Here is an 11,288-nt window from a genome sequence, read left to right on the forward strand (position 1 = left end):
TATGACATTTTAGAGCCAGCTCTTCCTACTTCAGATGGCCTTTTTCTCCTGTGCTGTGGAATAGCAAATCACACACTGAAGGAGTTTTTATTGCTAAAGAGGTGTAAATGAGAGCAAATATGACTCCTTACACACTGTCAATGCAGGAGTGAATATACTGCTTATATCAAATAACAAAATCAGCTCTAACAGTTCTATCTTCGCCACCCTGAGGAAGAGCAGCCTCTGCTCACTGAAGCAACCTTTGTTACCCTTATCAATTAAGGCTTAAAATATTTACACATTTAGAGAAATGCAATATTTACAAGACAGCACGTTATTTCTCTTCTGTAATCCTTGTCAGTCCTCAGCGTGCACACATGCTAAAAACCCTGGGAATGGTAAGGAAGTCCAGAGAAGTAATTCTCAAGAGMGGCACGTATTCTTGCTGCACTCAGTGACGAGGGCCAAGCAGTGTTGGATTTCACACTAGCTGGATTTCACACCCTTTGAAYTTAAGTGCTTCCCCCCAGGTTCTTCCATCATTTATTTAGTACAAGTACTCAAGTCTGGGTCCTGGCTGCATTTTTTACTTGGCAAGTCTATTTTTAATTGTTTATCAGCTTCAAAGAGCATTACTGATAAGAGGTTTCTTGAAGCTATGGATGCTCAGTGATAGTGAGCTTTYAAAAAACATTTGGAAATTATCTCTTTTTATTTAACATTCATTTTGTAAAAATCACAAATGCTAGATACAAGCTATGACCAGAAAGGGGTGCTCAGAGGATACATAGGGTCTACTCCACTGCTAAGGGCATATTAAGACTGCTGATGCAAGCTGCATCCTTGCCAGGTTCTGCACTGTGCAACCCTGGAAAAGACTACCATTTCCTGAAGTTTACAAATCTGTCAACATAGAAAAGCCTCAAGAGTGAAGGACTTCTCCATTCAGAAGACACCTATAAAAAAACGAACACCTTCCATGGAATATTATCACTTCAGAAGTTTTGTCACACACACCGGGACAACAGAGGACACTGAATTAAATGGAAACGCTTTTTTACCTGCTTTGGGTTTCCTGAAATGTCGAATCAAGAAATAGTTTTCTTCCATTTTTCAAACCTAATTTTCTCCATGGCAAATGACTAAACAGGAAAGAAAGCTGTTTTGAAGGAAGATTCTACCCAAACCCTTAGGAGGGGGTAAGAAAAACAAACAAATTGCAGCTCTCTTCTACACTAAAGACAACACAAGTAGAGAACATTTCACAGGGATCTCRGCAGATTAGCACTGATGGTAAGTTAATACAAGGCACAGCCACTGCCCCTCTCTCTTTACAAAGTATTGGCTCTGATTAAGGAAGTTACAGGAGTTTTTTAAAGAGTTGTTTTGAAGCTGCTTGGACACTGCTCAAAGAATATCAACCTACTAACATACAGCTCAGGGAGCAAAGCTGCCCAGCACTGCAAACATACAGGCTCCAAAAATGCAAGACATTCTTGTTCTTGTYCACTCCAAGGGAATGTCCCAAAGGAAAAGAAAGTCACTTCTACTCTCCTTTACTGCAAAGATGATAGCAAACTTCTGTTAAAATACCTGGTTTATTTTCTGAGATAAAATACCTAGCATGAATTTACTTTCCATCAGGTATTTGACATACGGGCAAAGTTTGATTATCTTGAAGGTAAGCAGGCATAAACTGAAAAGTTAAAGTGCTCCACACATCCACCATTGAGCTTAGAACACACAGAAAAAAAACCAACATTAGAACAATGACGTGTCTGGAATACAAGACCTATACAGCAGAATGACAGTTGTGAAAAGACCCAGGGGAAGTCCTATTGCTACCTTCAGTGGRAAGCAAAGAKAAGATGGAACCACACTCTTGGAAGCAGAGAGTGAAAGGACAAGTGTAACARACCAGCTGCAACAATGAGTGTTGCAGTAGGTTGCTCAGAGATGCTGTGGAAACAAAAACATTTGCTAAATACAAYCCTAAATGACCTCATCTAGCATTAATGCTGGCCCTGCACTGAGCCAGGGGTTSAACCAGGGTACCACAACAAGTCCCTTCCAGCCCAAATTATTCTACCATTCTCTAGCACTACATAAAATGAAGAACATACTTAAATTTCAAACACAAAACATTGGGACTTTTTCCCATCTATGCAGTTATGACTATGACGCTCTTAGGACTGAGATTTAGTAGTCTCAGCATTCACTTCCACACAAGTTCTAAAGGTCCTGGGACACTCTGCAAGCTCTCAAATTCTCATCAGTTCTTTAGCAAATGTGCAGATGTACAGTAACTCTCSGCAATCTACTGGGRACCTACRTTTTCAGAGTGGTGGATATCCAAAYCCACCCAGTATTGAAGAGAAGAACATTAGAAGAGAATGGATACTGTGTTTCACCGTTCAGGAGACAGAGAATCACATGTACTATGAAGTACAAAATCCACATCAGACAAAGCTCCTATAGGAACTTCAGTAAGAAAAGGGGGAAGCAGTAGTGACAAGGGACCTTACTACTTAGTTTTAATTTGCAGGAGAAAACTTAGGACCACAGTGAATAAATCTAAACTAATAAAAAAGCAAAACTCTGTCTTTGAAACAGAAGGGCTACTGCGCTCTTTTCTCCAGAATGTTAACAAGAAATTGTATCTTGTCAGATAGGCAAGAGGAAAGGTGCCAAAAGGCAGCTGTAAAGTCTCCTTTTGATGCCAGCATAGGACAGACTGTTTCAAGAGGCAGCACATCGTAGTGACCAACAACAGCACTCGATCAAGCACTCCCAACCAGGAACAGCCAGACCGATAACACWGCAGGACAAACATTCAATGCTATCTCCGTCCTTTGAGTCTGGTGGAGATGAAGRAAACATCCCTAAGGATTTGTTTGCACAAGCCACTCAAAAGCAGATGTCTCCAAAAACATTASAGATGTCATGTCAGGAAAGTGAGATATCTAAATATTTGATACGCTGCTCCATCATACTGTCATGGAAGCAGACAAATTCTTCATGTAGGCCAAAATGTTGGTAGAACAAGGAGAGGATGCAGCTGCTTCAACAGGACAAAACTACTTTMACACACACTACACGACCAAAGCATAAAGTAGTCTGGGATCACATAATGCTCCAGGTAGCTCAGAGCAGGCAGAAGTCAACAGCAGTCACTCTTCGACAGGAAGAGTATTAATAAATATGGAAGGTAGGCAAGGATCAAGTAATCAATGAGTACCTTTTGAGTATTCAGTATTGCCACAGGAAGCGATAAATCTCTCTTCAAAGATCAGAAGTGGCAGTAAGTTATATACTCAACAGGAATGCTGGATAACACTAACTTCATCCTCCAAAAAGAAAAGAAAAGAAGAAACGTTTTAATAATCTGATAAGCTTTGACTAAAACTACTAGCCTTCAAAAATGTCATTTTTTTTCCAGACTAATCTGGAAACTCCTGAGGTGCCTCTAAGGGTTTGCTTGCAGTACATACTGGGAAAACAAAACTGAAGTTTATATTGTACCTCCACTATACCTCCACTCTTCTTCTAGGGAAGAAACATAGAGAAAGCTACTGGTTAAAATGTAATACTGTTAACTTATRYCATATAATTATACAACCAAAACCARGGGGTATTTTTAATTCAGTAMCATTTCCTGCTTTCATTTTARAACTCTGGATGTTAGAAGTGGTTTCAAGCAAAGAGCTTTGCAAATCAAATACAAGGAGACAGAAAAACTATACAAGAAGCTGAAGTAATTGGCCAAAAATCACAACTGATTCTACTGCAGTGAAAGGCTCTCCCAGGAGCCAGTCCAGAGAAACCATGTCTCTTTCAATATTAAACAATAGGAGAATTCAATTACCCGGACAAAGATTTTAAACATACAGGGAGCTTTACAGCTCTATTTCAAAAGAGTAAAAAATGTTTACAAATAGCCAAATGCTGCTATTACTACTTGTGGTCTTGGCTTCCTTTGCAGAAAGCCTCTACTTACCCCAAAATATTTTGGGGCATGGTTCTATAAAGGCTCAAAGCAAACTYGAGGCTGAATTCTTTCCACATCCACATATATCCTGTTGCCCTCATGAAGCAAATTCTGCTGATCTGGTGATCCGATTGCCAGCTCACAGGTGGAAGGAGATCACAACAATCCTGATGAAAGCAAATTTAATTTTCCAGGGAAGCCATGATTTCTACCTCCCTAAATGCTTTGGTGTTATTCCCAAAAGAGCAAGAGTGGTAAATTTCCTTGTATAGTTTTAATTGATAGGCTGGGAAAAAAGGAAAAAATTTCCTTTGTCCAACATGAGCATAAAGAAGAAGTCCTACAAGGACAGACTGCTGTCCATTTAGTCCTGCAGTCTGTCTCCAAAAGTCCTAGCAGGACATCAACCCATGGGAGTAAGAATCTTTGCCTCTGGACCTGCTGATTCCTTTCTGAACCTAGAGTATCTCCACAGTCTCTTACCAAAATAGGTTTTCCATCACTTATGGTGTATTTACCTAACTTTTTCCTCCTACAAGCTACAGACTCACCACAGAACTCACTGCATCTACCCAAGAAGCTGGTCTTGTATGAGCATGAGGAAGCMCAACAGGCAGAGAGGGCACAGACTGTGAAGAACTTAAGTAGCAGAGTGACACCATTCACCTTCTTACAGATAGCCAGGAGAAACCAGAATTGCAAAACTCAAGCATCACATGCTTCTGTTGAAATTACCACCCAGAGGAGCATGTGAATTATATGCAAGTTTGCTCTGGAGCTCTGAGTTCTCGAGATTRCATATTCCCTTCCCACCTTTTTAACATAGGTAACACATGGAAAATACCTAAGCTTCGAGCAATCTCCACCTAGTGATGCTTMGTCCACCATCAAGCTATTCACTCTAACAACCTGGGGAGCTCAGAAAACGTCAAATACTTGTGTCACATCTCCACACATGAGGCATTATCATCACTCAAAATTATTGTGTTGTTTATTCCTTCTTCCATAGCTTTATGTTCCCTAGTTTAATTCCTGATTAAGTCAGTATTTCATTCAGTATCCAGTTTCAAACTAGGATCACTGAAGATATTGTAATTCCCCACAACACATACAAATGCAATATATAAAACAGGAGTCAATAAATAATTTTATGCAACACAAAATTTTATGGAGCTATGTTTTCTTTAGTGGATTCAATAAAAATCACCTTGCTTCMACCTCTAAGCATTTCCCATGCTTAGAACTAGGAAGGAAGAACTCCTTTGCTGATACAGGGACTGTCTGGGCAGCAGTGTCCGTGCCAAGGTCCTTTGGCTGCTTGGTAGGCAGCAGGCTGGACACGAGCCAGCAGCTTGTCCTGGCAGCAGAGAAGTAACACTTCTTCCACTTCTTTATCCTTCCAACAGCTCCCCAATGCCACAGCCATAGATCAGGATGTGTTAGTCACAAGCTTGGACCAAATATACAGGACACTATTTGACACATCTCTAATATATAGCAATATCTGCTTACTTTTCCCTGTTCAGAACACTTTACTGGCTGGGTCATATTCCTGATAAGGAAAAATCCTAAATCTCTTTAAAAAGAGATTTAAAAGAAATTTAAAAAGAGGGAAGGAGGTTCAAAAGAAGAGAAGGTTCTATCCATCCTTTTCTTTAGCACCCTTGGTTTATCACCAAGCCTCACCTCTCCTAAACGACAATTCTCTAAATGTATATAGAACAAAAAAGGTCAGCACATTGCTGGCTGAAACAATTTTCAGATTTTTTCAACAATCTTGATTCAAAGAGGTTAAGAAATTAAGAAATACACAACTGYGCTTCATATCATAATCAAATGATTAATCACCCTTCCTGTGAAAAACCTAAGCCTTTGAATTTTTTTGACTATAAATTCTTATTGTGTTTGTCAGCAAGATTAGAGCAAGCTCACTAAAATCCAGTCTTATTTTGTCAGGGACATATCTGAGGRCTCTGATCAAGTCATCTCAGTTTTAAAAAGAAACTGCACTGCACATTCACAATATTTTACTGCATGGCAACACAGCTTAGTTTTCCATGAAACTGGAGATTAATCCCCTTACAAACAGCAATTTTTGAGGGATTTTTTTGAGTGCTGAGGCCAAAACCATACATAGTATTTTGGGAATGACTTCATCCCATTCCACATAGGCAAGAATTTACCCCTGCCTATTCCACTAATGCATTTAAGAACTACATCAGGTTCCTTGTCACATCATCACCTTGAAAACTCATGTTTATGCTATTTATTCACTATGACTCCAAAACACAGTTCAATCACTGCTTTCTGGGATACCATGCGCCTTGATTTTAAATTCAGCTGGAATACCTTGTTCCCAGGTGCACAGCTTTACATGTAGCAGCCTTTGTACACACAYTAGACTAGATCTACTTCACCTGACAATCACAATGGCTGCCTTAGCGCTCACCAATTTTCCATGAACCACAAGTTTATCAGGCACAAGTTTYGAAAGACATTTTTCAACAACAAAATCATTAAGGACAACAAATTGTGACAAGCAATTACTAGTTTTTGCTGAATATCCATGGAAACTATTCACTCTTGTACACCCCCAGACTAATCCTGAACTAAATGGCATTTACTGATACTCAGTACTAATATTAATATTCAGTAAGGTCGTCAATATCAAATCCTGTAACAGATTCAAATAATAAATTTAATGAGCTCCCATTTTCTTAAAGTCTTATCTACCAGGATTAATACTTTTCTCTACTTTAGCTAAATTCTGTACTATGAATAAAAGGGAGAGCTGGCAATAATGTGAATTACATATGTGTTAACACCATGCAGAGCTGGTCAAACTCCCAAGGTGGTCTGGGCACCCGCCACCCACTCAGCACAGCACCACTACCTGCCATGTTCATYCACTCCATCTCCTTTTAGTACTGACACATGAGCACTTCTCTGATCTCCTGGAATTTCACTACTGTTACAAAGTACATKGACGATAAAATATCCTTTCCAATACTACAGTTAAGGATATTCCAGTGGTGCAAAATATACCAATATGCCAATGTAAAYGTCTCTCTCAGCTCCCAGTGTACTCTGCTGGGGGGGTTAAAAGGTTTTTGTGTTAAGTTTCAGCTTAGGTTGATTTTTTTATAATACTTTATCTGCTGATGTTCAAGATATACATAGGCTTCTAATTATGATGCATTATTAACACAGACARGTGCAATTCACACTCTGAACAATCTGTAATTTACTTTCTGTTTTGCTAGAATTTGACAAATTCAATATGTCAACAGAATTTTTTACAGAAAGTATGGGGAAGAAAAATAAGCAAAACAAGATTTTCAGTATAAGATCAACTTACTTAACCCTCTTATATTTGAGCAAAGATTTCCAAGTGAAACCATGAAGCTTTAGAAATTTCATGAGTTTGCAGCTATGGCAGAAAAATAAGATGCTGCTGATAACTGACTGACAATATGTATTTGGGCATACTACTTGCACTACAGGGAGTTAAAAAATACCCTGTATTTCAGCTTGCTGCACTGCTCCCATTACAAAGGCCCTCTCTGGTGTCATTGGTCAGCACATCCTAACTGATCACTGCCCTTGTGCTTTTAAATGGTTACAAACAGTCTGGGCCTCACCTCTAAATGAGCCCCACACAGCACATTGAAACCCTGGGACAGTAAACTGTGGGAGGGCTTGAACTGAGGGGGTAAGTAAAAACAAACCCTTACATAAGAAATGCAACTCTATGACTCAAAACTTCACCTGTAAGGATAGTTAGAGAACAATGCTTCAGGAGTCCATTCTATCAGAGATGTCCCCTAAGTCAGTGCTCGTTAACTGCGCCATTCTCGAGAACTGTCTCTGCACTACTTGTCTTTTCACCTGTTAAGAACCACATTAGAAGGAAATTAAAGATTTTATAGCTTTCAAGATTTTATAATACGTAAGGAAACTTCACTTTAGCTTTAATTTACATCAGACACCCAAACCGAGTTTTTCTCTGTACAGTTACCTGAAAYATAAAACTCCCATCTCACCTTCTGTCCGTTCTACTCTTCTTTTCATGGTTATTTTTGTTAATCAGAAAAAAAAACAGATCATTCAGCTGAGCAGCAACCATTTAGCTTTCATATTAAATACATCTAGGATAACCATACATCACTCAATTCCTAAAAAATGATAAATTATTGGAGAAAAGTGGGAGGAGCAGCACAACAGAGTGTTTTAAGTGAAATTCAAATATCCTTCAGCACAAAAAAGTGCAGTATTTTCAGCAACAGTCAGTCAGGACAGGACAAAGACTCTACCTTTCAGTAAAAAACCTGAAAGAACAAGGGCCATGTAWGATCTGAACCATTTTTATGAACACTAAATACAACAAATAAAAAGGGAATTTCCGGGATCTGTGTGTGTCTCTAAGACCATGTAGGTTACAGAGCAGCAGAGCTTGATACTGTATTGACATTTCAAGGTTTAGTACAACAAAGAGTGAACTGGGCATCTGAACTAAAGCCAAATGGATGAACAGGGGTTTACAGTTAAGCAAACAAATCAGTACAGTTCAGTAAGTTTACACAAACAAAACAAGMAGTCAAAGCTTTGGTTTCTTTCAGCTCTGGTCAGTGCGTATCCTCATGTGTGCAGGTAAAGCAGTGGCTGCTCCTTATTATTACACATTTCTAGAGCACATACAAGCACAGGAGGAAGCATTCCCTCTTGGTAAAGAGGTAAGAGAAGCTAAAGTTGCCAGGATGGGGAATTAGGGAGTTTTTATGCAAATATAATCAATACTATATCTGAAAGAGCTAACGTACAAAAAACTGTTCAGACAGAGCAGGGAGATCTAACCAGAGGTCAGTGGAACCTGTTTAAGTATGAGGGATAAGCACAAGGAATAGGCTGGCTTTGCTCCAAGAACAGACAGGCCTAATAATACTCAACATACTCAACACCCAACTTCCAAAAATCTTCACTAGAAAATAAGTTCTTGGACTCCTCCTAAGGGGAGAAGAACAAATTAAATTCTGGAGTAGGCTCTGCACAGAAATTCATTAACAAGTTAGTAATCCCATATAATTAGATTTTTCAGGTAAATGCTGAGTAAAGACAAGAATAACACAGGTCAGCTTCTGGCATTCTCAAGACAGCACTGGGAGCATAGCAGGCGGGTACCAACCTGCAGCCCCAAGAGCTGGTGAGGATGCACACAAATTAGCTATGGATTGTAGTCAAGATCCAGCCTGCTCACAGGAAAACAGCTCTTGAAATAGCTCCTTCCCTCAGTAATGCTGCAGGCACGAGTCACCAGCAAACTTAACGCTGTAGTGACAATTCTCCAAGCTCTGTCCGAAATGGATGAAACTTGCTGTATTATTTCAGCTGCAGGGCCACTGGAGGCTACAGGAACTCAAGTTTTGCACCTTTGCTCAGCTATTACTCCTYAAAAATACCCCACAAAGTTTCTTGAGCCTTTCTGTGCATCCTAATAACCACTCATGCACAGCGGATGACATTCAAACTGAGCTAGCCCTATAGATCCAGAAGGAAAACAAAATGGAAGTAAAAATCCATCAGCCTAGGAAAAAAAAAAGCAAGAATTTCTTTGCCCTTATGCTAAAATTGCTCCTTCCTTCAATTCTGCTGGTGTCTTCTACACTAAAGGAAAGTGCTATAGGGGGATCATGTAAGTAAGAACAGCTTGAATACAGCACAGAATTATTTCTTATACCCAATGGGCTCTGCAAACTCAACAGGCTCTGCCGAAGGAGAATAAACTGGAGAATTTAATACAATATTTACACACTTCCTGCACTGAAACAAAAACAAAGACATTGGAAGTAGTAAACAGTGTTTTAGATGCTTCTAATGACGCCTCTGGAGTTTATTAACAGAATTCAGTAAATGGGCAGATGAGGAACAGTCACACATGTATTTAAGAGGAGAAAGGCTAGGCAAGAAAAATAGGAAGTCACAAACAGGAAAGCGAGCTCATTCTCACCAACAGGCAAGTACTAAGGATTACACTGAACGGAGAAGGAACCACACAACACGACAAAACCCCTCTATCGAACTCATTTCACAAGGTTAACACAAGGCCAAATCCGATACTATATAAACATATATTCTAAAGAAATCTAAAGTTAATGTAGAAAACAAAAAGCAAAGCCTTTGGACACAGAGCATGTGCGGTTTCCTCCTCTGCATCACAAAAAGAATCGGGTTTTGTGCTTCCCCCCCCCAAGCAGCACAGACCCATGGAAGGGAGGGAATAATGCCGTCCTTTGCCATGAGATTTCGGGCTCCATCCCTGGGCAAGMGCCCGGCTTCGGAGGCCCGGGAGGTTCCCGGGAGGGTGCCCCGCGAGTCGGGCAGCCGGGCCAAGTCCCAGCAAGTGACACAGCTGGTCTGCGGCTCGGTGGCAGCCCAAGCGCTCCCGATCGGAGCTTGAAGCCCCGTGGGGACCCCGGACCGGGAGTGGGGTGGCGGGGACGGGACGGGGGAGGGGGGGGCGGACACMGAACGGCGGGGCCGCCGCTCTCCGGGAGCGGCGCGGGGGGTGCGGGGGGGCTGCCGGCCGGTCACCGCGGCGAGAGCGGGCGCCCCCCAGCCGTGCCCGCCCCGGTGCTGCTGCATGGCGCTGCTCAGCCTGCCTTGCAGAGGGAGCTCGAGTCCCGCTCTGCGCCTCGCAGCGCCTCTCACTCCGCCGCACACGCCAGCGCAGCGAGGCGGCGGCCGGCGGGAGCGGGACACGCAGCCGTCCCCGCGGGCAGCGCCCGGCCGGACACCGCGGCAGGACACGGGCGGCGGGCCTAGGGCGCCGGGCCGAGCCCCGCGGAGGTGCGAGGAGAGGGGGGAAGCGGTGGCGGGGCGGGAGGGGAGCGGGCCCGGCGCGGCAGGGCGGGGGAGGGGGGGGAAGGAAGGGACGTGCGGGACGGGAAGGGAAGGGGGGGGCCGGCAGGCGCGGCGGGGAGGGGGCGGTAATGGGGCGGTTAATCAGCGCCGGTGGCGCGGTGGAGGAGACAAAGGAAAGAAAATGGAGTCGGGGCCGGCGGGTGGCGGCGGCCGGGGAGGGAAGGAGGGCGCGCGGCCCGGGCGGTGCCGCAGCCCAGCGCCGCGCTGTGGGGAATGGCGGCGGTGGCGGCGGCGGCGACGCGGGGACGGTAGAGGGAGACAAAGCCCCCCTTGCTGCCCCGGCGGCGGCCGCTGCGGGGCCCCAGCCGCGCCGGAGCCCCATCGTGACACCTAGAGGCCGGAGAACGCGACTGCAAACCCCCCGCCGCCGCCGCTTACCTGCGCCCCGCGCCCCGCCGAG

The 11,288-nt window shown here is 43.1% G+C and overlaps 1 protein-coding gene across 8 annotated transcripts in view; it reads right to left on the minus strand.

Moving 5' to 3' along the window:
* Positions 1-11,288, minus strand: part of CTCF (CCCTC-binding factor) — a 35,373-nt gene extending 24,085 nt beyond the window's left edge. For 3 of the 8 annotated variants that reach the window (XM_057376413.1, XM_057376412.1, XM_057376409.1), the window contains exons 1-2: positions 7,739-8,034; positions 3,221-3,329 (exon numbers count right to left, since the gene is read on the minus strand). The gene's annotated coding sequence lies outside the window, so the exon portion shown is untranslated. Of the gene's footprint in view, positions 1-3,220; positions 3,330-7,738; positions 8,035-11,266 lie in introns of those variants that run through there. The other 5 variants (XM_057376418.1, XM_057376417.1, XM_057376416.1 and 2 more) reach the window with 3 other exon arrangements.

This window comes from Malurus melanocephalus, unplaced genomic scaffold (genome assembly GCF_030028575.1).
Source record: "Malurus melanocephalus ecotype Western Australia unplaced genomic scaffold, MMel_1.1 scaffold_279, whole genome shotgun sequence".
NCBI classification, from domain to species: Eukaryota; Metazoa; Chordata; class Aves; order Passeriformes; family Maluridae; genus Malurus; species Malurus melanocephalus.